This window comes from Copadichromis virginalis, linkage group LG11, assembly GCF_057382275.1.
Source record: "Copadichromis virginalis isolate Kocher_CV1m ecotype Utaka linkage group LG11, C_Virginalis_male_GT1.1, whole genome shotgun sequence".
In the NCBI taxonomy this organism is placed as follows: Eukaryota; Metazoa; Chordata; class Actinopteri; order Cichliformes; family Cichlidae; genus Copadichromis; species Copadichromis virginalis.
Window position 1 is genome coordinate 22,427,283 of NC_140628.1, and position 26,310 is coordinate 22,453,592.

Below are 26,310 nucleotides of genomic sequence, written 5' to 3' on the forward strand. Positions count from 1 at the left end.
GCAGTTTCTGAAACAGTCAGACCACCTCCTCTGGCACCAACAATCACGTCACGTTCAAAGTCACTTAAATCAATTATTATTCCAAACTTTCTGCAAAGCTTTAGTTGAAAACGAAGGGCTTTCTGCATCTGCTTTAGGCTTTTGAATGTCTTGAATTTGGCTTACTAAATGTAAATGAACCCACCCAGTAAAAGATTAAAGAGCTTGTGCTGATGAACTAAGGGCTATAACAGTAAGTAAGGCAGGTTTTTAACATTGCAAAGTTTCAGAATGTATTTTTTCCCCTACTGATGAAACAGCAAAAAGGGTTTGCTTTTAAATTTTGCTCACCGACTGAAACCTAACTATGTAGATTTTGCATGTTCTCCCTGTGCCTGCATGGGTTGTCTTGCAGTCTGAAGTTGATTGCCTTTTCTCTGTTTTGGTCTTGTGACAGGTTGAGATAGGATCAATTGAGTTAAAAGAGCTGTTTTTTGAAGGAAACACAGTAGCTTTCCTGACAGGTGTGTTGCTTAAAGCTTCCTTCTTTGGTTAAAATAATAATGATAATAATAATAATTTAATTGAAATTTTAAAAAAAAAAAGTCCATGCCTTGCAGATTTACAATACTCAGTGCTTTCTGACTCCTGAGTTGGACATTAATTTCAAATGAGAAACAGACATTTACTTAGTTTTCTTCCTAAATATGAATATTTCCCACAAGGGAGCTGTAGGAAGGAGAGGGCCAGTTAATACCGTGTTACAAGTGTTGCAGTTCCAGAAGTTTTCACAGGAATCACCCCCTGCTCATTTATACCGCGTGGTTAATAATTATAGGCTCATTACAAGCACCATCTCACTGATCTGACTTTGGGCTTATTATTAAAATCATTATTACTATAATTATGACCTCTATAATGTTTGTTTTATAACACATCACTCACGTCACACGAGCTCCAAAATGCATCATTCACACTAACAAGTAGGTTTCAATCAATGAAAATATGCGTAAATAAATAGTGGTGATCAATGAACTGAAATTTTCTCTTTTTTGGACTGTGTAAAAATAAAAACAGGGATCAGTTACAGTATTTCTTCCGGGTTGTGATAGTCGAAGGAGGGATGAGCAGTGATGCTGCCTGTGTTTGCTCCGCACATCAGCAGCCCTGCTCCTCTCTCTCTCTTTCCCTCTCTCTCTCTCTCGCACAGACCCAGGCAGAGGTTGTACGTCCGCTCCGGGAGAGAGAGCTCACACCGCATAGCGCTACAGCCGCCTGACACCGACAGTCCTACCGTACGCTCTTTTCAAATGGATGTCTCCTCCGTTCACGCCTTTTGACACCGGAAGGTGCTCCTGTAGCTGCGTGAGAAACACCTCATCCCTTGCTTGTTTTCTTAGGTAACTGCCTTCTCTCGACGACACAGAGAGAGCCATACTCACCCCCCTTTTCTTTCCATCGTTAGCCCGCTAAGCTAGCTAGCCCGCTAACTTAGCGGCGATACTTTGTATCGAGTCGGTATCAGTTTTCTGCCTGCGGACTCTTTGCGCCACGGCTGATTGAGGTGACCAGTCACTCTAGGTAAGGTGAAAATACTTGTTTTAACACCAATTGCAGTGATTGTTGTTTCCTCTCTTAGCCACATAGTCATTTTTGGAGGGTTGCTTCTGCCCAGTGACCCCCCTACGGTTATCTGGTAGCAGGCAAGCAGCCGCCGTTATGGCAAAGCGGGGCTTGTTGACAGAAGCAGCCGAGCAACAGGGATGCGATGCGACTCTCCGCTTAAGGCACAGATTGCCACTTTGCTTTCAGGTGAATTAACCGGTAGATGCTGTTCCACAACCGCACCGAAACACGCCAAGTGAAGGGAAAGCTGCTTCCCTGATAACGGTGCTCATAAATACTTTTTTTCTATCCATCCCGCGTTAGCGTTCAACCGTGACTGTTGATTTGTAGCGCGAATGGGCCACTGCCGGGGTCAGTGCTATCGCACACTTGCCGCATTTGACTGCAGCGACTTGTTTCCCCCTACTAACGGTCAATTCAAATGAGTGCTAGTTATCAAGTTTTCCTGACTGCTCTGTGATCTCACCCAGTGAGATCAAAAGAAAGCGTCTGTTTAAAGTAGAGCATAATGGTTACAGTGGAATGTGTATCTGCTCTTCCTTTTGCTCTTTTCCTCCTTTCTGAACATTTTAATGCTTCATTGTTGCATCACAACCCGAAAAAGATGATGTGTAAACCCGGAATTTAACCTCTGATTGGTCTGTTGTTGTGCGCCTAATAGAGGTCAGATGACTTTAGCTGGGAAAAGAGAAGAAAACTAGCCAGTGCAAATTTGAAGAGGTTAGTCACTTTGAATGTAACGCAGTCACTAAAAAGACTTTGTAAAGGGTTACTTAAAGCATGTGGGGCCTGATGTGTGCGTGTATGTATGAGTGAAAGAAGAGAGAATGTGCGGGCATTAACAATGCTGTAATTATCTCAGAGATAAGAAAATGGATCCACTATCAATCCTGCAAGACTCGGCAGCTCTGCACAGCAGAGCTGATGAAGCTGTAGGATTGACAGGGAACCAATTAAATTAATCTGTCATGTTCCTTAAAGGGAGAGAAAAGAGGAAGCATGTATTATTTATCCTCTCTCTCTCTCTCTCTCTCTCTCTCTGTGTGTGTGTGTGTGTGTGTGTGTGTGTGTGTGTGTGTGTGTGCGCGCGCGTGCACACACTCGTGTGGCATTGCCTGTAAGAGTGCAGCAGGAGAATACGCTGTGTTGCTTAAGGGAAGCTGTGCGGTACCTTGTTCACTACCTGTAGCAGCGGTCCCATGGTGCAGGCGAGCTCAAGGCTTTGATCATTTTCAACAGGATTATCTGTGTGGTAGCGCTGACTACCAAATAGAAGAAGAAATAACCTGACCACATAGTGCTTGGCTTCCTTGAAATCTATATGGGAAGTTGAAGTTGTGGAATCATAACTGGGGTTTTGTGCCATGTTGAGGATCTTTGCCTCAGAGCTGGATATCTAAACTTAGGCTTGTGTTATAAGGCATGACTATCCAGCTCTGAAAGGAAATGAATCATGTTCCTCATTTCAAGGCTGTGGAGTCTGCATGATGTGTTTCCTGCCCTGTGTTGCATTGACTGTGTGTTCAGGCTGTAGCAGATTTGCATCCGTGTGTGTGTGCTTGTGTAACCATGTTTGTTATGGCTGACTTGAGAGTCTTTCAAACTGGGAACATTTTGGCCAATCTGTGGGACGTACAGCATTGGGAATATAACAAAAATAGTTTTTTAGTGAATGAGATTAATTGAGGAGGGGGAAAAGTGTGTGGGGAAAGTACGTCACTGTGGTTTTAAGTCATATAGTGAGTATGACTAAGTAATGAGTTGTGTATGTTTTTGCTGCAGGTGGATATAGTCATTGCAAAAGCATGTTTTTACAAAACATCTAAATTATAAGGGACAGTTACAAACAAAGTGTCTTAACCTTTTCCCTATTTTTAATCACAGTGAGAAATTAGTAGCTCACGTTTTCATTGGCTTTGCTGCTGAGTAAATAATCTGGAAAGTGAAGGCGAAAATCACTGCCGTCCTGTTTGCGTGTTTGCTAGTGTTTGTCATCAAGCGTGGCTGTGGCGCATTTATTACTCCGAGCTGCTCTGGAACAATAGCTCTATTCTGATCTGTGTCTCCGGAGGGAAGCAGCAGCATTCGGGGACCCTGGCGATCTGTGTGCCAGTGAGGCTTGGTTTGGGATTGGGTTTCCACAGCCACCTGGAGCTCAGAGCACAGGAATGCCATTGTTCCTACTTCCAGACTAAGACCGGATCGCACACATGCACATAAAGAGATACATGCGAGAGGACTCATACCAGCCTGCCTGTTCCCCCCCAAAACCTGGGTCACCCTGCTTTGTTACATTGGCATTACTCACATGCACAGCCACCATGACCTGGCAGTGGCTGCTGAGCGTGTGAGTGCTTTAAATATCAGTGAGCAAAATTTATTGCACTTCCACTCTTTGTGCGTTGTTCATCTTGCTTACCACCTAACATAGGCCTGCAAAGTAGGTGAGAAGTATTTAATAAAGTGTAACTAGAACTGAAGAAATTGCCCAGTTAATCATTTTGTTATTGCTTCTCACAAGTTGGCAGTCTTTTTGCCCGTCATTGCAAAATTCTGATAGCAGCTTCTCTAGTGTGCACAACTGGCAGCCAAATCTGTGTCGTCTTTGTATTTATTTATTTTAATTAACTTCTAAGATTTGCTGTGCTGCTTAGACAAAGACGAGACATCACCTCAAGGATGCCATAATGAGCATTTTTCAGTGTTTTGTCATTTTCTGCTAAAACAATAAGTCATTTAAATATGCATAATGATGGTAACCGTTTATTTGCAAGAATAAGAAATAACTGGGACACTTTAATCATATGGATGCATATTGTCATAGACAAAAGCCACTGGCGGCGACAGATTTTGTGGTATCTGTTGTAGCTTGTCAAATGTCACTTTTGCTTTCTTTAATGGAATCTCGCTCTCACATGAAAAGGACTGCACAAACATCAGCTGTCAGTGCATGAGCTGATTACTGCCTGCTTACCAACCAGCTACTCCACTAAGATGGGTTTTGTTGTTAATAATGTTGTCTGATCACACTCACATCAGACAGAATTATCTCTACCCTCTGCAGCAGTTGGTTCTGGCATTGGCAGTGCAGCTGAAAGCTCATTTTCTTGTCACAGAGCAGAGTAGAGTTGCCATAAATTGGAATAACATCACCAACTTGGAGCTATTATGTATAATATATGTTTGTTTTTTGTGGTGAAACAAGTATGGGTTTTGTTTTTGTGCTGCCAAAAATCTAAAAAGTATTTTTGAAAAATAGACGATGGTGGTCGAATTAAAGCCAGTTTGAGCATGCTACAAGATTATTTAGCCTGTATTATATCTATCCCAATATCAGAGAGAATTAGCAAAAGCCGACACGTCAACTTGATTGAGGGGGTGGATCTAAACATCTGTTCTGCTCAAAAAAGGCAAGTGTGGCCCTGTAGCTAGTTTAGCTAGATCAGATAGCAGAGACCTAAATGGCTGATCTTCAGACAAGTAAGAGAAGCTGAAAACAGAGTGTAACGAGAAGGAGAGAGAGGGGATATTGGCAGCATTTAGCAGATTTTTTTCCCTGTTTCTCAGTCCTCTAGGGTTTAGGCAGACAAGTTTAGTTTTGTGCTCTTGTGTGTGTGAATGTGTGTGCTGGTGCTTGGCTATACGTGTGTGTCCTCTGGCTCTACAGTGGGTCACTTTAGGGATAGAGTTGCATAGAAGTGGGTCAGCCAGTGCCACCGGGGAGTCTTGCCAGCTCTCTGCTCCTATTCAGCATTGAACCGACTGAAGGCCTACACAAAAAGTGTGCGTCCACATATGTAAGGATTGTTTCTGAGAATTACATGTTAGTGTGAAAATCACACCCTTCACACTCAGCGACCTTTGCTGGATCAGCCATTTACCGAACATGTTCCTTCCTCGTTTGTTGCACTTTGACTCCTCATAAATATGCTTTGGTGGAAAAAAACTGTAACTGTGAAGGCAAAAAGAGCAGCACGCCTATATGTGGCGCAGTATGTATAAACTGCATATAGGACCTCTACAGATGATTCAGAGCCTGTCACAGCCAGAGTGTCTCAGCTGGATGGACACAGTGTTTCTGCTGGCTTAATGATAAGGAAATAGGATTTATCCCAGCATTCAGCAGAGGTTTATTTCAACTCCTAGCTGCAGTCTCTTGTTTTCTGCTCTGGCTCTCCTTTGACAAGGAATTAATGGTCTATTTCTGTTTTCATTTCAGTTACGTATGTAAGTCTTCACAAGGTAGCACCAAAAAACCCAAATATTTGCATAGATGAAGACTTTGTTTGTCACGGTTTGTCGGGAGTCACCCGTGACTTTTATCAAATACAAATACAAAAGCTAGTGCTACAGTAAACTCAGTGATGCTTAAAGTGTTGCAAAGTGCTTTTTTTCCGTTTTGTGTTCCCCACAAGATGCTACAAATATCCATCCAACATAGCGGCTCTGTGTAGAAGCTTTTGAACCATGTATTTATGCACAATGTGACAGTGTGCTGTGTAAATGTGTTAATGGGTGTGGTAAACTCACAAAATATGATCTGCCAACTCTGCAGTTTTTCTCTCTGCATGGTTTGTTACAGTTCATTGAGTCTGGTCTATAGTTCACAACTGTTTTTTTTTTGTTTGTTTGTTTTTTTGTTGCTGTTGCTGAGCAGTAGCGTTTAGTCAGTTAATTAATTAGTCAATAAAAAACAACTTAACTGACAATTACTTTTATTTATTCATAAGTGTATTTATTTTTCTGATGAGCATTCTAAACATTTACTGGTTTCATTTTCTCAAATATTCAAATAAGCTTCAAATATATTTGAAGCTTCTATTTGTTCAAATAATAATCTGTACAGTTTGAAATGTTTGAAAAAGTTTTTTATTATTGCTATTATTACAGAAATGTAACACAAAATGGCAAACTGGAAAAAGGCTGGTCAACATGTGGACCATTGTACAGCTAAAAAGCCAAATATTTCCCTCATGACTTGGTGAAGAACAAAAAAAACCCTGAATGTTATAATTAATTTATCAGGTATCCAGAAATACACTAATGCAGTTTCATGTCCACTGCATGCACGACTGTTTGATTTTAAGTTTGCCATACACATCAACTTAAAAGATGTCTATGTCTATGTCTATGTTGTGTTCGTCTTAAGTGGCGAAAAGAGGAAGCTGGAATACTGAGGCTGAAACAAGTCGGTTTTTGGGATGTGAGCGTTTATTGGTTTTAAGAAATTGTGGCAACTTAAACGCCTAATGACAAGTGCCGGTAGCCTGCTACTGTTTGCTGCACAGACAAAGTACCTAGGTTTAAAAGTCACCTTGAAAGTCTCAGTAGAATGAGCTAATACAGCATGCAGCAGCTCAGCATAGTCACATTGAGTAACAGTATATGCTGTTATCAGCTTTGCTCTGACAATTCCCCTCTTTGTAAAAGTGTCCTGTTCATGTGTGTCCGTATCTCGCTCAAAGCATCTGTTTCACTCTGAGATACTACTCGACAGAGGCAGTTTCCATGGTGACAGTCGTGCTCCTTGCCCCCCCCCCCCTCCCCCTCCCCCTCCTTGCTCGCCATAGGAAGAAGTGGTGTACGTTCAATTGCTGCTGACTCATGGAGAAACAGTAGTGTGGTCCATAATTAGACAGACACGTCTCTTCTCTGTCTGGCTTGGAACCAGTTTGTGTCCCTTTTAATATTTTACACTCTGTTTGTTTTGCGTGTGTTTTGGCTTCTGTATTCGTCTTTCAGAGTTGTTTGTTTTGTTAGACTTTTCTGCTAAGGGAATTTTCTAGACAGTTTTCCCTGCTTGTTTTGACTGATTATGCTGTTAAAGTTAGAAAAAGATTTCTGTAAATTTGGTTTAAAAAAGTGGGACACACTGATGTAACATGATCTTCTAAAACTGTCAGGAACTTAAGGAAGCTAGCAACAGGGTTTTTTTTTCTTTTTCTGTTTATAGCGTGAATCTGATAAGTATGCACGTTTTTCCTGTAGGAACTTTACAAATTATAAACACCAGTTCTTCTTTCACAGTACACAAGTTAGACAAACAGTGCTAGCTTTTAAGTCCTTTCATGCAAATTCTCTCAGCAGTTGGAAAGTAAATTTAATTTGCTGGAGTCCTAGTGAAAAGTCCAGAGCAAGGGAGAACCACTTGGAGAAATAGTTTTGCACATGTGCAAAGTCTAATTTGAGAGAAATACCAGTGCAAACCTGAAAGCTGTAACTCCCTTTAGGGCTATCTGGCCTCTTGTGAATAAGGGAGGACTTATTTAAGTAGCTCCTTCTTCTATCAGATTAGATACTTATTTGCGACAGTATTATGACAGCACGACACAACCCACCCAGTGCTTCTAGGGCTGGGTAGGTTTTGTCAGGAAGCATCTGCTTAGCCAAGCACACATACAGTCTATGTCAGGGGTGTCAAACTCAAATACACAGTGGGCCAAAATTCAAAACTGGAACAAAGTCGTGGGCTAACGTTAATATTTATTTGAAAAAAAAAAACTTCCTCCAGATATAAGAATGAATCTTTTCTTATGGACTCAAACAAGTTTTGCTGAAAAACTGAATATGGAACAAGCAAAGCTTAATACTAAACAATATATATATTAGCTGTATAATACCAGTAGGCCAGCTCTAATAGTAATTTGGTATGGCTTCGCGGGCCAAATGTAATTAGGCTGCGGGCCAAATTTGGCCCGCGGGCCAGAGTTTGACACCTATGGTCTATGTTATACACCTCAAGTCCACCACTTGGTGAGCATGTGTAGGTGGTGCACTGTAATGTAAGTTCTCAGCATGATCAAAAAACAGCCAGGCACTTGGATATCTGCATGGATGCTTGTGTTAAGTGGACTATAAAAAAACTGTACTATAATCCCTGCTTAAGTCAAAGGTGTTAACCCTGGATCCACTGAACTCGTGCATTTTCTCACTGAAATGGTTGAAAGTTCTGTCATCCAAAAACTAGCTCAGAGAATCTCTAAACATTTTTATACTTGCTGAAATTAACCAGGGAGAAAATCTGTCTTACAGTCATGAAACCCACAGCTGATGAGCTCAAAATGAAAATTGACTGAGAAAATCATTCTGACTGCTTCCAAGAGCCCGGCAGATGAGTGCGTGCGCATGACTGCTACTCAAGATATCATATTTCATGTTTTACTTACATCCGAGAAAAGGCTTCAGTCTTATCGTCCACTTCTAATCAGGGTACTACATTAGAGTCAGTCCAGTGAATCTCAAGCACAAAATAGGCCTCACAGAATAAGCGTTTTAAATACTCTTGAGCAGTCTAAGAGTATTTTGTGTGTGCACGGTAGCCTAGCTAAATTGTGTATAATTGACCTCTGTGGGGATATTTGTTTTCAGCATTTAATCCAGCCTCACTGTCCTGGAGCAGCTGGCAGCTACAGTCCACTGTACAGAGTAACTCCATTTCTGTAGTCTGTGTAGTGCCTCATGGTCTGCAGTACTGGCTAAAGCAGGGCCTGTTTGTACTCGGATGACAGCTCTTAATGTGTCTTTGTTTGCAGCGCTTTGAACAGTTAAACGAAAGATCTTGTTGTGGAAAAAGTCACCCTCCTTAAATGATAGTGATTAAAAGCTTTTAGTCACTCTTATTACCTGACAACAGCAACCAATGAAACAAATAACAGTTATCTCACACTGGATGTGGGTAAAGAGGTTACAATTCAAACAAAAGTCAAACAAAATGTATAGAGATAACAGATGGATTGCCAGTGACTACAGTTGGAATACTGTAGTCACTGGCACTATTAGTTGACTGTAATTAATATTACTGTCAACTAATACTGCCAGTATTAGTATTAGTTGACTAATAACAGTATTAGTTCATACTTTAATTTCCTTCAGGAATGTAGATTACAAATGAATTGAAATTTGCTGCCAAATATGCTTGCTGTTTGAGTGTTATATAGTTAATTGCTGAGGAATCTTTTTAAAACCCTGGGGTTTTCTCTGTGTGCTTGTATATCTTGTGTAATAATGGGTGGGGGATATAATGTTTGCTTCGTGACATATGAATATGGTTATATGAGACCTCAGGCAAGCTGTTTGGTGGCAATAAAAAATACTCAAATGCTTTCGCTTTTTGAACATTTAGCCGCTAATTTTCATTGTGTTTGCCTGTAGGCTGATGTTTGTCTTGGCCAAATTATTCAAGGGCAGCACAGGTAGTAAAAATGTAAATAAACAAAGGCAGTCTGATACTGCTCTTCATATTCTTCATTTAAATGTTTTCAACTCCACTGGGAGTAAATTGTGCTTGTTCTTGGCTTAGTTTCCGCATGTTTCTACAGAAGGACACTACACTCTCAAAGGTGTGACCGCAGTGCCATTCTCAAGGTTGTATAAATAATTAATTGATGCAAATATAACTGAAGGCAACATTTGTGTCCTATATGGAAATTTGTCTGTAAGTTATTGGTAAGAGAGAGAAGCAGAGGAGGGCAGAAAGGACTGACACTGCTGTGGAAGCTCTGTGCTCTGTCTTAGCCATGTGACAGAGTGAGCTATCTGCCTGGGGCTCACCCTCACGAAGGCACAGCTCTCCCCTCTGCGCAAACATACACAAAACTGTCCATCTCTGCCTCTTATCTAGTGTGTGCATGTGTGTGGGTCTGTGTGGTTTTTTTGTGCTAGGTCTCTGAGTGAGCTTGTTGTAGACCAGGCACACTGATAGTCATATCAACAGTTAGTCTAGGCTGATGGACTGCAGAACTACTCGTCCATTGTCCATTGTGTGTGTGTGTGTGTGTGTGTGTGTGTGTGTGTGTGTGTGTGTGTGTGTGTGTGTGTGTGTGTGTGTCTGCTAAGCTATCAGAAATTGCATTTCTACAAGCCACGAATGTCAGATGCACTGTGTTCATGTATCTTGGGAATGTGTGTGTTGCATGTGATGCAGTATAATCTGCCACAGGCTTGGATGTGGGTCACTGTGGCTGCAGCTCCACGGGTCAGAGAGAGACAGCAGCAGGGATGCTGCCTCTGTACTTGCTGCGCATGGGCTAGCCTGAAATATATTTCACAACAGTAGAAAATAAAAGAAGAACCAAGCTGCACTTGAGATCTGATTTGAGTTTTCTTTTTAACATAGCCTCAAGCAAAAATACCATGGTATTTTTAGTTGTTCAAGCCGTTTTCTGTATATTTACATGATTAAAAGTGTTACTTATGGGCACCTAAATTTCTGTGTGGTAGATTTTACAAGAATAGAGTATACTGAGAGGCATACTGAGATATAAATAGAGATGAAAATTTACATGACTTCTTAATAAGGTTAGATATGAAAGAGGATGACCAGATTAGTCATGCCTGCCGCTCATAGTGGATTTCACCTGAAGTAATTAAGCCAAAGTTATTGCTGAACATTTAGAACCCACAGTGAAACTTATTGGAGGTTATGTAGTGTGACGAGGGGTGTTAGGAGTGAGTGTGTGTGTGTTTGTGTGTGGGTGGAGGGGCTATTGACCTCATGACAGAGTTGGTTAAATGAAGTATTGATACTGCTAGCTTTGTTAGTGTGTGTGTGTGTGTATGCGAGTGTGTGTTTATGTGTGTGCGCATCTGCAGAGTTGTATGTGTGTATTCAGATATATTTACTCTGTGATGGATTGTGCATTTTGCAGATGCCAATAGGCAGTAGTGTGTCATAGATCAAACAACTTGAGTTGGCCCAGTGGTGTTAAATTTGTCTGAGGATTATGAGAACAAATCATGCAAACAGACAGGCAGGTTATGCGCCAATCCTAGAGAACGATTAATAGAGAATGTCTTGGGGGCGATTGTGGCTCAAGAGTTGGGAGTTCGCCTTGTAATCGGAAGGTTGCCGGTTCAAGCCCCGGCTTGGACAGTCTCGGTCATTGTGTCCTTGGGCAAGACACTTCACCCGTTGCCTACTGGTGGTGGTCAGAGGGCCCGGTGGCGCCAGTGTCCGGCAGCCTCGCCTCTGTCAGTGCGCCCCAGGGTGGCTGTGGCTACAATGTAGCTTGCCATCACCAGTGTGTGGATGTGTGTGTGAACGGGTGGATGACTGGATATGTAAAGCGCTTTGGGGTCCTTAGGGACTAGTAAAACCGCTATATAAATACAGGCCATTTACCATCTTTATTTTCTTGTTTAAAAGTTGCTTTAGTGAAATTTTCACTTTATTTTGTAAAAGGTTTGCTTTTTGCTGCAGCCTGAGGCCATAGATACTGCAACCCACATCTTTACAACACAACATTGTTATCATTTTAGTGACTTTTTCACATCCTTTCAACCCCCCCCCTCCCCCCCAAAAAAAAAAGCAGGTAGTGATAGCAGATGTCTTGCTCTCCGGTTCTCTCCATCTTTTCTGTTCACCTAGTGACCGAAAGCAGAGAGCAGCAACACCTACACAGAGGCTGTGCACTGTCAGAGGAGGACATTAGAAGGGACAAAATGTCTTTGTTAACTTCCTTTCTGAGATGATTTCTTTCATGCATCTTAACCTCAGACTCTTTAGTTTATGTGTTTTCTAATTTTTGTCAGAAAGTGGTTATAAAAACATGAATGTTCGGATTTCAGTTATCGCTATTCTGGATCCGATTGTATTCATAACAGCCTTACTTCTATGGACCAAACATGCTTTTCCATGCCACCTGTGCTGTTTATATGTATGTATTGTAGAGAAGGGATCTTTTTTATGCCACCAGAACTGTTTAGTTTTCTGCTGTTTTTGTGCTGATTTGCACTTCCTTATGCTAAGAGTAAGTGAAGCCAACTGCTAAAAGAGAAGAACATTTGTGAGTGCAGTTCAGTTGTTCTCAATGCCAAAAACACAGCTGCAAAAATACAGTCAAATTGGAAGTCTGCTGCTAACATTTCCAAAAATATTTTCATCCAGTAGTGTTGTTAAAAACACGGCGTAAGGAATCAGTCAACAACATCACCAGTCCAACATCCCTGCTGTTGAATTATTTTCTACAGGGCTGCACTGTATTGTCAGGCAGAGCTTATTTTCAGAAAGAGAGAGAGAGCGAGAGAATGGATAAATGAGAGGCAACTCTCTTAATGTTAGTCATATGGTGGTTGGAAACCAAAATTATTTTGACCGTGTGCAGTCCACTTTTGATCTTGATGCCTAGGTTGCTTCGAAATGGTTGGTTTGAAGACAGGAACCAGGTCTGCAACCACTTGCAGTCAGTTGCTGTCTTCAAAGCAACTTGTGTGACAGTGTTAAACTAACGTGGCAACAAGACAGAGTCAGTTTGCTGTCAGTTTGATATTGAATGGAACTAAGTTGGCAGTTATCTGCAATCTCTTGTGATAATACAGCAGTTGTAACTGATAAATTGGCAAAAATTGCATTTCAATTGGAAATTTCGTACATTCTGCCCAAACCAAAATGAAATGAGCGCTTACCAGTCTTGATTTTATATAGGAACAGAACCACAACACAACAAGTTGGCAACTAGTTGAGTCGAGTCTGTTTCAAAGAAATGTTTCTCACAAACTGCACTTATCTAAACAGACTGCCTCACTCTTATTGTGATGTGTTAGCAGTATGTTTGCATTTTTGAAGTAGACACCAAATATTGGCAACCCATCACCAGTCTGTCCTTCAATGATTGTGATCAGTGAGTGGGGCTGCAATTGGTTTCAGGCAGGTTGTCTCTTACTAGGTTACCTGTATGCTTGCATTGCTTGCACTCCAACAGAAAAAAAAGGCAACCACTGAGTCACTAGTCATAAGGAGTTTGCCATCCTATTTTTACTCTAGTGTGACTGAATCATAAGATAGAAATGTGTTCTAAATTTCATAAAGTAATTATAAATACTTCTCATTTTTCTTTTCAAGTGTTTCCAAAGATATTTTTCCAGAAATTACAATGTAGTTGCAGTGAGTGTGGCTAAAAGCCAGCTCATGTGATAGGAAACTGCATTAAATCCACACTTTGACTAAACCACAAAAGCAGTGCATTGCAGCGCCACGTGGAATTGCTGGGAAGTCTGTCTTAGATTGGTGAATGTTGCCGGGAGCATTTGTGCACACAGCTGGGGGTGTGCATGCGCTTAAGCTTGATCCTGTTAGCACGGCGGCTGGCTAGAACAAGGGCAGGAGGGAGATAGAAACCAAGAACAAATCACAAACATGCAGATGTTACCAAGATACACAGAGATGGATGGGGAAGTTGATGATAAATCTGGCCTGTCTAATCACTCAGGACACAGAAGAGGGAAGGTAGTGTGTATCTATGCTGTGTTCTTTGTCACTACTGTTAACAGTCTTGTGGCCTGGTGCTTTGTTTCCTGCAATCTCTGCCGTCAGTAAACAGGAAGCAGATCTCTGTCTTTCTGTTACTCGCTCTGTCCTTTTCTGTCTGTCCTTTGGTTCCTCTTTCTTCCTCTTCCTACACTCGCCTTCCTCTGCAAGTGCAAGCTGTATGTGTGGAAGGAATAGGCATGTAGGTCCCAATGCACGTCATTAGTAAAGTAAGCAAAAGAGGCAAAATGGTGAGCTGTGTCATCCAGGATAAGTATGACATGTTCAGGGATGTTGGGCCAGCTGCTTCTTACCTATTTTCTCCTCACGCTATTCTTGGCATTCCTGTTTTTCCCTCCTGGGCTTCCCCTGGAAAGATGTCAGAAATGGTGAGCTACGGCTGCAATCACTTGTGATAATGTTGTTGTCATCTTTTGTTGCCTTTCCTCTAGTCCCTATTTAGCATTGATTTGGTTTTTGTGTGTGTATGGTGTGCTTCAGGCCCTGTAAAGCCTTCCTTTCCCACACCACTTGAACCACGAGGTGATTGACAGAGCAAGAGGTCAAAGGGAATGCTGAAAGGATTTGGACGGAAGTTGTAGTTTGTTCAGGATTGGCACAGCACTGTTTGTTGTTGCTAAGACCAAAGATGCCATCTTTAAGCTCCCATTGTTACAGCATATGCTACAAACAGAGTCGCATATCGCACGCACGCACGCACGCACGCACACACACACACACACACATTCTTCATGCTCTTACTAAGCTATCACATAGTCTAAAAGAAGAGGCCATTCTTCCTGTCTATGAGTGTCTCCCCTCTACTCTGTGACTTTCTGTGGCAGTCTGTGGAGAGAGGGGAACAGTTAGGTCTAATGCTTAGACATGGCTGGTTGATCACAGTGTGCTCACACTGAGCTTTGGGGGATTGTGAAAGACTGATTTGACTGTCTGTTAGTTTTAGCTGTACCCACACTACACTCTAAATTGTCCAGAACAAAGGTTGTTCCAGAGCTCCTCAACCTTGTTTGGCTGCAGCTGTCACACTTAAGCATGCCAGCTTTATCTTGCAAGGTGTCATGTTGGACCTTATGATATTCTCTTTCTGCAAAATGTCTTGCTTACAGAGAGAGAAGCTTTTATGCTTGCGTGCAGAAATCTCTTCATTAGTCCGCACATGAGCACCTCCTCACCTCTGCATTTGTTAGTCCGCCTGAGTCACTGGTATTTTGGATTTACGACAGGAATTACGTCGGGTCAAGCTGAATGGAAAGAGGCCTAAGTGGGAGAAGAGACTGTTACACTGAATTAATAACAGAGGGTGTTCTGTAGGGACTGAGATAGAGGCAAGAGTAGGGTGGGATGAAGACACAGCCTTTTGGCTCCTATCCTGCATTCTCTGGTTTGGTTCACAGCTGGAACAAAGAAGAAGGGAGGTGTACAAAACAAAGGAATGGCAAAGACTGCAGAAAATTCGAAATGCACAAACCTTTTGCCTCCTGATACTGATTGTGGTGTCTGTAGTAGGAGATCTGCCTTCACAAAAGCTTACCTTTGGGAGAGGAATTTCTTTTGCCAAATTCACTCATTGACATCCTTCATATATTAGTACTAAAACACCAACTTTCAACTGTACTTTAAATTTTTATGTATTTTTTATGTACATGGTGCAATTTGTTCTTTCTTTCTTTTTCTTTTTTTTTTTTTTAGCAGGAACTCCAGCAACAGTTGAGGGAAGATGAACAATTTTAATATTTGACCAACGCGTTTCGGCTTGTGGCCTTCATGAGGGTCATGATGACCCTCATGAAGGCCACAAGCCAAAACGCGTTGCTGGAGTTCCTGCTATGTTATTTCTTTCATCCTCTCCATGCACCTTGGAAGCAGGTGAAGTTGTGCCAGAAAAAAAAAATTTTGCTGCTTTTTTTTTTTTTTTTTTTTTACAATGCATCAGCCATAATCAGATACATTTTTCCATATTTTTATGTAAGGCCTTACAGCGATAAAATTAGCTCACTGCAGTAAAACTGGCTCAGTCACATCTGGCTCATGTGCATAGCAGTGTCAGTGCTACAATATATGCAGGCCGTGTTTTGGAGTTATCTCATTTCCGAAGGTAAAAGCTGGTATGATTTTGGTGCAGCAGGAAAAACTAAATGGCTATATCCCCAAACATAAATAAAAAAGTTCCTTACTATAAGTACACATCACACCTCTTAGCATGCAACAAAGTGGACACTCACGGCATAGACTTCTCTTTCTGCTCTCTGGATTAAGTGTAAAGTGTAAAGTGTGCGTGTTAGTCCCCATAGGGAAATAGTTCCTCTTCATTTAACCCATTCACCCAGTGAAGCAGTGGGCAGCCACCAATGCAGCGCCCGGGGAGCAGTGTGTAGGGATGGTACCTTGCTCAGGGGTACCTCAGGGTAGCCGTTCAGTGGAGTCGAACCCCCGACCTTCCGATCATGGGGCCACCACTCTACCTACTGAGCTATCCCTGCCCGGATTAGGGTTCCTGTGTTGGCTTACATAATGTCAGATTTCACTGGCACAACTGTGTGTTTGCCAGTGTTTGGACGGGTCCTTGCATGCTCACTTTCTCTGCCTCATACTTCTGTCCATATGTAAGCCAAAACAATGTGCCACTATATTTTATGCCTTGTGAACAGTGTGTTTGTGTGTGCTTCATTTCTGAAATGGGGCATGCCTTGGTAGCAGGAGTATCTATTACGAAATCATTTTGTGGTTGTAAAGGTACAAAGTCAAGTTTACATTTGTAAAAAACAGTCATTCAAAACTTCATGAATACTGAGGCTAGTTTATTATCACGAGCGTAACAAAGGGCACTACTGCCAGACACTTTTCTCACAATATTCATTCTCTCATCATCACTGCTGTGCTTGCTGTCTGCCGTCTTGGGTTTTGTGGTTTTTGTCATCTTTTTTTCCACCCAGACATGTAGAGCTCATAAACTCGCAGAGAATGAGACAGGTAGAAAGCATTCTGACTTTAAAAAGAGCAAGAGGTTTGCACAGACAAAGACAGAGAGCGTTGCTATTTGCACTGCAGTGTTGTGTGGTCATGTGTGAGTGTGTGGTGGGTGTTCTGTAGTTTTATTTTGTCATTGTCAGGGGAATCTGATGAGTATTTTTAGAAGCTCTTGCTTGTCCTGCTTCCAATTTGCAGATGAATTACATTCCACTCAAACTTCATGGAGGCTCATTTAAATCATGTAAAGAGTGAGAAAAGAAGGGCAGACAGAGACGGCTTACGACGTATATGAGAGATAAAGTAAGAGAGAGATGAGGATTGATGACTCACCCAGAAGGAGACAGGCAGACACCTTTGGTGGCCACGACTCTTCTCATACTGAGGCATACCTGCACTGCAGCACAGCCTCCTCACACTCACTAATGCAGAAGTGTGTGGGCTGGCAGGAAGAGATTTATGGTATGGCTGCTTTTGTAATACAATTCCTCAATATACACATATATACACTGGCTGGCAATATGAGGCCCCAGTGGACCAGAATGATGACTTGGCTTTAAAGTAGGCCAAGGGCCGGATTGAAGGACACGCAGACCCGCATACACACAGGCCCACTCTGAGTCATATTCGCTCTCATCTCTGCTCTCTGTGGACTTTTCAAAAATAGCAGATTAATCCAGTGAAATGAGCAGTTCTGAGAATTCGTCAGTTGCCTATCCCTGCTTCCCTCCACCCCATCATCCCCATCATCCCTCTGTTTCCCCGCTTGCTTTTTTTTATCCTGCTGCAAAGCTGGCGGCGTCTTTGGTCATGTTTGACCTTTAGATTTCCGCTGGAAAGAGGAACGATGATTGGTTTATGACATAATAAAAAGAGATGCGGACCTTGGATGCCAATTTTTAATTGACTGAGAACTTTCCAAAGTCCACTATACTGGCACGTTTGACTGAATCTTGGCTCATTTGCATAATTTGCTGAGTGGGAGCTTGCCCTGTGAGATTGTGTCGCTAACTTTGTAATCTTGCAGGAAAGAATAGCACCGTTGTTGTACATGCAAAGACAAGAAGTGTGTTTTTGGCTTCCTGTGGTTTTTTCATAGATCAGAAAATGTCTCCTTTCCCAGGCATTTGAAAAAATACTCTCCCTATGTACGATGCATGAATTTTGAAAACAATAAATAAATGAAGAGCTGTTTTAAAGCATTTCCTTATTCTAGTTTCAAGATTGCACAAGAGTTTCCTCTAGCCAGCATGTTTGGTGTCTTTTAACATCCTTAGCACAATAAATATTTATTCTAAATTTATTTCTCTTTTCTCTTCAAGGAGCATGTATGAGTGACGAGCAAAAGAGGAAGTGGGATCTCTGAAGCTCCGCCCCCTCTACTGGTGGAGCACCCTGCACATCTGACCAGAGACCCCTTAACTCACTTTGAAAGGTACGAATTAAGGAATGGCTACACAAAGTGATGCAACAAAGAACAGTTAACACAACCGTTTTTGTAGATAGGGTTGTTCATATTGAAACCTAAAGGGCTGAGATTTTTTTTTATTGTACTGTGTATTGAACTGGATATATTAAACAAATTTACCGGTTCATGCATATGCAACTTTTTCTTTTTTTTTCTTTTACTGACCTCAGCTCCTCTATGGTGACCCTTTCTTTGTTTTAATAAGCCAGTCTATCTTCTGGCTGAAAAATCCAATTTCTTTAACAAGAGAAGTTCAGTGGATAAAATTCAGTCTAAATATAACCTTTTAACATCGCACCCCATATGATCCTGATGTATACTACAAACTAGATTTATTCACCTACGGGCAAAATCAAAATGTGTGCTTAAACTATTTTTGAGAAATTACATGTTACATTGTCAAACATAAACCTCAGCACCCCATTAACAGCAAAGTGCCTCTTTTGATTTTGTGTGCTGACCCTTTTGATTGCAAATTAGGCACATTTGCATTCACTTTGACTCAATTCTGGTGCTCATGTTGCATTTCTGCTGCCTTTGTCAAAGAGGTTAGCAAAGTGAAAGGCTTTCCATTGGAGAGGTGGGTCTGCCTTGTTGTTGCCTGAGTGAAGCGGGAGCGGTGCATGCAATTCTTTGTAAGCTTCATGGTGGGGTCCCCATTTATTAGCCTCATTCAGCTGTGCAATCATGTAGAAAGCCCAAGTTACAGCAGCTATATTTAACGAAGAATATACATATCTACACAGATAGATACTTTATTGATCTCACAAGGGAAGCTACATTGTTACCATAGCAGGATAGAAAAAAAAGGTATAGTTTGAAATAAATAAACAAAATAGTTAAAGTGCCACAGGCTCATTGTGAGGGCAAAGTCTTTATATATACAACAGTGATTAAAAAAACCAAAAAAATAAAAATGAGGTCAAGTTAAAGAAGAGTAAAAAGAAAGAATGAGAAATGAAGATATAACAAGAATAATGGCTAGAGTATTATTACAACTGTAAAATGCATGTAGGAGAGCACTGCTTCATCCGATCTCATATCACTTATTTCTCTCATTTTTTACTATCAGTAACTCATTAATGCGTCATAGAAACAGCTTGTAACAGTTATGTAACTGTCTCGTATTGTCTTCATATTTCAGACTTTGCTATGATCTATTGTTTATGCTCTGTGTGTTGAACCCTTGAACAAATCTATGCCATTGTCACACATTATTATACTAGCACACTATTTGTATACACAAGTTTAAGTATTCTAATTAAAGTGTTGTTAAACAATTGTTGAAAAACAAAAATTAAGGGTCATAGGTACATAAGTAAGGATTGAAATCACCGATTAGTTTGTAAATTGCTCCTGTTATCAATTTTGTGCCTATAAATGTGTCAAAACTAAAAGAAAGTCCCCAAAATAGTGACGCGTGTCTTTGCAGCACGTTGCTCTCTTTATGACTATTTACTGTCTGGTGGCTATGTGTGAAAAAGGGTAATGTGCTAAATACAGAGATGAGTAAAATCTGAAAATCCAAAGGCAAAATGTGTCATATTGTGTCAGTGTGGGAAGTTAATGTTAGCAGAAGTTTCATTTGCAACACTAGATTAGTGTTATTGGCTTCTGTGGTTCCCTGTTCCCCCCTGTTGCTGACATCCAGCAATGCCCTTCTCTAAAATTTACAAAGCTTTATTATATCTGATTTGTCACCATATTTGAAAAATCCAAACTACCTTTGGCACATAACTCTGTTGGGATGTTTCTTTGATCTTATCAGCTGCTGTAACAGCAACTATAAATCAACTTTTATCAAGCTTTTTCTGTTCCAGGAAATTCAGTTAATGTGAAGATTGCATTAGAGTTTTCTTAAGGAATTTTAAACGACACTTAAAGCGCTGCTGTGTTTGGTTCTAAAATGAGAATGAGAAAGTCAGAACACTGATCATCAATAATGCTAAAAATCGTAACAATGGCATAACGATGAAAAGAGGGTTGCAAAAGAACCATCAATGCAACATAATGCAAGGAATGCAATGCAACAATACAAAGTATTTTTCCTGATTCCTTGTTGTTGTTGTTTACTCTTGTATGTCTGTGTGCTTTATAATACAGATTAGAAATTGTGTAACACAACAGATACTTTAATGCAGTGAGGAATCAGAGCCTAGTTAACCTTTGATTTTTTGTTATTGTATGTTACCTGGGGGGCAGCTAAACATATGTCTGCACATTGGTTTTTATACTGTGTATGTATGAAAATTGACCAGTAGCTCCACAAAAGTCCAAAGAATATGACAAATATATCACATATTATGTGCTGGGGAAATAGATATGCTGACATTGTACAGTCTATTAAGAAGTCATGCTTAATAGACAGCAATGCAGTTCTCTTCCAAGTAGCTTCAGATATAAACTTTAAAGACATTTTCTTTCCTTTTTTTTTGCCTAAGGTACTGTAAGACGTTTTACAGATGAAAGCAGCCACAAAATTGCGAGGTTGCACTGTAACATAGTCTTAGAAATATTAAAATTTTTCATATTTTTATATGAAAAAAAAAAAATCAAAGCATATTGTTAAAGTGGTTAGTAGGCAGAGAAATCCAGCTGTGCTGTCAGAGACTCGTTAATCCCTCCTGCTTGGCATGAGTTATAGTAGGAATAGCAGCAGCTGTAATAGTAGAAAAGAGCCGCAAACATACAGGGGAGACCAGACACACAAACCCACTGGGCCTAATGGTTCAGACTTTAAGTATTACAGGGTGATTAGGGAGTTTCTGTGTGAGTACGTGTTAACACCAATTAACACACAGCCTGCGATGATGTTTTAATTGTGTAAACTGTTGTATTATTTGTGCCAGCCAGTGTGATCAAAGCCTCCACTGTGTGTACCTTTGCATTTTTGCGAGGCAAGTGCAAAAAAGTTAATAGTTGTTAAAAGATCATTTACAGCATACTAACATCAAATGGACCACCAGGATGATGCAGTCATTTATGTGTTCTTAGGTGTGTTGTGATCAATTTATTTTAATACGTGTACAAAACAAGCTCCACTCTCTTTCCAACCATCAGGGGAACACCCCTCGTGACAGTAATGCATATTGATTTTGGCCAAAAAGGCCCCAGTGATTGGAGATTGAAGTATTTAATTCCACTTTGCTTGTGAGCCAAGTTTTGCATTGGTAATCAATTTTAGCTGGGACTTTTACGCTGCCATGGGCAGTTCTCTCTGTACTCCTCTTTGTATTTTAAACTGATTTTTAGAACGTTTAACAATGTTTTATGTAAGTAGTAGGGATGAATCCTCTGCGATAATATGGGGAATACATTTTTATGGGATATAAAAGGCATCTATGTTCCTTAGTGAACACAACAACTTGACAAGAACAGGCATGTCTGACATAGAGAGCTGGATGGCAAACTCTGATTTTGTAAAAAGGAAGCTATTTCAACAAACTCCAAAAAAAAAAAAATTCTTTGCAAAATATACAAGAAAACTGTTCCTGATAAACGTGGAAACTAACTTGTTATATCACTTGGGGCAAAAAGACACCACCATGTAAAACCAGGGTATGAACGTACAGGAGGAGGAGATACTATCAGGTGGTGATGTGCAGGTTGTGTTATACTTTCACTTAGAATTACAGGGAAAACTCCACCACCAGTATTTGACTTATGCTGTGTCACTACTATTACGCTCTAATGCTGCTTCTGCTTTCACCTTGTGGCGAAAGATTCACACTTTGAATAAGGTAGTTTGTCTTCAATGACAGTAGCTCATTGGAAAAGAAGGATGGAAAACGTTTTATCAGCATTTTATTTGTCCAATATTGTCAGAATGATCATTATTGTAAAATTACTTTAAATATTGTAATATGATTTTTGAGGCTGTATCACAAACCCCAATAGATAGTTTAGATAGATGCTGCAGGTCCCTCAACTAACAGAATCAGCTGTTTTTCACTGTTATCCACCTATGCGAAGATTCACAAACCAAATTTGGCTCTGATATTAATTGTTATATTTTAAGAAGAACTGTTCTGCGGTACCTCTTCCTCGGTTCATAGGCCAGCTTTCTTGTGTCACTGGTTCTCTGTGGCTAGACTGTGTCCGCTTAGTCTGTATTTCATCAGGAACTGTTTATGTTTTGCATTTCAGACAGTTTATGCTACTCTACCAATTTATATTCATGCTTTAGGGACAATTACAAATTGCATTTGATTTACCTATTGTTCTAGATACACATTTTTTTTTATCACTTTAATAATTTAGTTTACTTTGATTTGTTTTTGGAGGAGATACAAACCCAGCCTCAGGGGGTCACAAGCTAATGCACTCCTAGTGCTGGTCCCAAGCCCAGATAAATGGGAGGGTTGCTCCAGGAAATCTTTGCCAAGTCAAACATGCAGATCCATCCACTGTGACAAACCCATGGGAAATAAGGGAGCATCCAAAAATACTTTCTTTGGTTATTGGAAGGCCATGTTGGTCTGAGGTTGAACAGTGTTGAGGTTTATTTCAGTAATGGTACGTTCTGACTAATACACTTCTGGGGGCTCCCCAAGGTTTAACGACTCACAGGTGTGGTCCCCTGAGAACTACATTTCTAAAGAGTGTTTTCTGCTTGCATTCCCAATGCCAGTAGGAATCCCAACATGATTAAATAGCCAGTTGGGAGTTGGCAGTTGGCATGGCTACAGCTAGGCTACAACCACAATAACAAGCCAGGGAGTACCATGATTGGAGGTGTGTCTTTGTTGTGTTTCATGGTTTAAAGTTAACAGTTGAGTTGGAAATGAGACATGCAACTGAAACCAATATAACTCAGCATTAAAAATGACTTATTTCTTTGTGTGCTAAGTTTACAGGTAGCTGTTAACTGTAGACAGAGGCTTCCTCCCTGTACTACTTACAAAAGCCAGTTAATAGATCATTTGTGCCTGCAGCTTATGTTGATCCGTGACCAAGGATTGTGTCCAAAAAATTATGCCAGATTTAATTTGCTTTGATTTTCATGTTGATGCCCCATGTAGTTTGAAGGAAGTGCTAAAGGTCTTTATGTCTTTAGAATTGTAAAAAAGGTTCCTTTGGTCCTTGTTCATTGTGACTTCAGGTGTTCTTTTTTCAGTGTTGCTAATCAGTGGGTATTACCTGGGATGTTTATTATGGACCTGCAGTTTTTTGCATGCAGAACTCTGATGGGTAGCTGACATCTAGTGATCTCTTAACAGCTGATGGTCCGTCCAAGACAGGTTTGACTTAACTTGGGAGATAGCTGAAGTTTCTGATTTTCTCCTAAATGCCAAAAATGCTTTTTGTTTCAGTGCATTCACTGCCAGATGATAGTTTACCAAAGCAGTGTTTTTAAACGCCAGGTACTGACTGCATTGGGTATTCCCTAATTTGAATTTCTATTTGTTTTCCTGGGATTTGGGCTTTTTTTCTAAGCTCATGATTTTAAATTCATTGTAGTTGACTGTCAATACTGCTGCCGGAGGCTGAAGTGCTGTTTTTGTCCCTGCTTTTTTTTTCTTCTTTCAATTTTTTCTCCTTCATTAGCCTCTTCCAATTTTTTTCCTGCTTTTATTACTGATATGAGCCCTGTTTGCTCAGGATCGGTATTACCAGCATAACTTGTCCGATTTAGAAATTACCCTCGCACATCTGTGTGGGAGGGACACCTAGCACAGGAAAAGCAAGGTCTGTGTTTAGTAGGGCTGCACGATTTTGCATAAAATGAGAATCACGATTTTTTGGCTTAGAATTGAGATCACGATTCTCTCACGATTTTCTTTTCCAGTATAAATATTTATTGCACTTATTAACTGCACATCAACTTCGTAACAGTTGAGACTGAACATAAAAACAATAAATAAACATAAAAACAACAAATGTCTCACGTTTTGTTGTTGCTGCAACATGTTGTACTGCTTGAAATTCCGTCTCCACCGTTGCTCGACACTGCGTGTATAGAGCAGGTAGTGCAACAATAGAAAAATAGTTGCGGGACAGCACTGTGTAGCGTTGTCTAGGGTGTTGATCATTTTCCTAAACCCCTCGTTTTGCACAGTGTTGATGGGAGCCATATCTTTGGTCAGGTGATAAGTGATAGCCTCCGTAATTTCTTTGTGCCTGCGGGAGTTCGACGTGTATAGGGAAGCGCTGTATAAGGTTCCCGTTATTGATGTTTGGGTGGTTGACCGGGACGGATTTTCTCCTGTCACTTTCTCCTCATCCCTGACGTGCTCTCCGTTGGTTTTCCCCTGCTAATTCACACGGCACAGCCTCTGTATCACGTGGTATAAGGCTCCGCCCTTGTCATTTGTTGAGAAGGAAGAGTGAGCGCTTGTTTTCATGCAGAGTACGTCCCGGATCAAAATGCGGTACAATCGTCGTCGTCTTTTTTTTTTTTTTTTTTTTTTTTTTTTTAATCGTTGTCATTTGGAAATGAGATCGCACATAAGTATGAATCGAGATTGCGATTTTCTAACGATTAATCGTGCAGCCCTAGTGTTTAGCTTGAAATAACTAACATTATGATGCCCAAAGGGGAATTCACACGCTACCCAGCAGTATGTGAAATGGTTCAAGTCAGCCCCACCTTTACCTGCAGGAACATTAACATGAACCTGTTCATGCATCAATAACTAAAATCTAGTTGTCATCCAAAAACAAAGTAAACATCAGAGTGAAATGGGTTATTCTTCACAGCAATTGCTTTTATTTCTGGTGCTTTAAAACATTAATAATACTTAAACTTGTGAATCTTATTTTATATTTTGAATGCAGGCCTTTGACATTAAGCTTGAATAATGATATGAGTCCTCAGGCTTATATGTGGGCTATTTTTTGACAAATATTGATTGAAATCTGTCTGGCCCCTCGGTGAAGACTGAACTATTTATAGGTTGTCACATAAAACTGTTGAAAGATACTATCATATATATCAGCCATTCCATCCTACTTGAGAGGTTTCATCTTGACCTTTATGTGAATGACTTTCCATGCTGTGTTTAAAGAAGCAGAAAAGAAGTCTTGATAAAATACCAAACACACGCAAAAAAGATTTTCTTTAACATTAGAAATTATGGATTAGGATTATTGACAACCTCTGCATTCCTCATGTACTGATGGTCATTCGAATAAGACTTTACGTCGACTTAATTGTTTTCAAACGTCTACCTGCTGTGCTTATTCAGAGAATGTTTTAATTTAAACCCTCTAGCAAAATGGAATCGAAAGCCTTTCTAAAAATCAATAAAGCATGCAAAGATTTTACCATTGTTTTGTGGCGTACGTGCTGATTAATTAGAGTGTGTAGAGTGTAAATGTGGCCAGTAATACCGTGATTTGGTAAAAAGCCAATATGGGTTTGCTCAGGGGAATGTTTTCAATAAATAAGGCCAGGAACCAGGCATTGATAATACTGGGGGATTGACTCTGCTTACACAAGTGGCTTAGTAGTACGTGCGGTCTGATATTTCTCAGCTCTGTAGTGGGGATAAAAAAAAGCCCCAGGCTCCACATCTCAGGAAAACAACCAGACTATAGAACTGTCGGGAGAATGAAACTAAACAACTGAAGCAGGGCCTGTTTCAGCTCAGCGCTGCTGTGTTTAAGCACGTCTATTGGCTTGATTTAGTTGTTGTTGTTGTGAGTGTTGTGAAATTGGAAATGTTGTGTCTGAGATGACGACAGTTAATCTTGACATCAGCTGATGTTGGGCACTCCTTTTCTGTACTCAGGTTAATCTTAATTATTAGATGGTCTGTGGAAATCATGAAATGTTCTCTAAGTGGCACCTTTTTCTTTTAGTGAGGTGACTTTCATGCTGAAATGCCGCGACGCTCACAACCATCACTGCAAAGAGAATAGCACCATTTTGATTTTGGTGTATTGATTTCTTTTAGATCGTTACTAATATCAGTATTTAGGCCAAAGCAAGGCCATTATCAATAATGCTGTTCAACCATATGTTATATATCATCTGTGACATCAACAAGGCATTTTCACCCAG

At 40.5% G+C, this 26,310-nt stretch overlaps 1 protein-coding gene across 3 annotated transcripts in view; it reads left to right on the forward strand.

Moving 5' to 3' along the window:
• Positions 1–1,146: 1,146 nt before the first annotated feature.
• galnt1 (UDP-N-acetyl-alpha-D-galactosamine:polypeptide N-acetylgalactosaminyltransferase 1) overlaps positions 1,147–26,310 on the forward strand; it is a 57,661-nt gene continuing 32,497 nt past the window's right edge. Inside the window, exons 1-2 of one of the 3 annotated variants that reach the window (XM_085473718.1) lie at positions 1,147–1,560; positions 18,160–18,272. The gene's annotated coding sequence lies outside the window, so the exon portion shown is untranslated. The remainder of the gene's footprint in view (positions 1,561–18,159; positions 18,273–26,310) is intronic. The other 2 variants (XM_085473719.1, XM_085473721.1) reach the window with 2 other exon arrangements.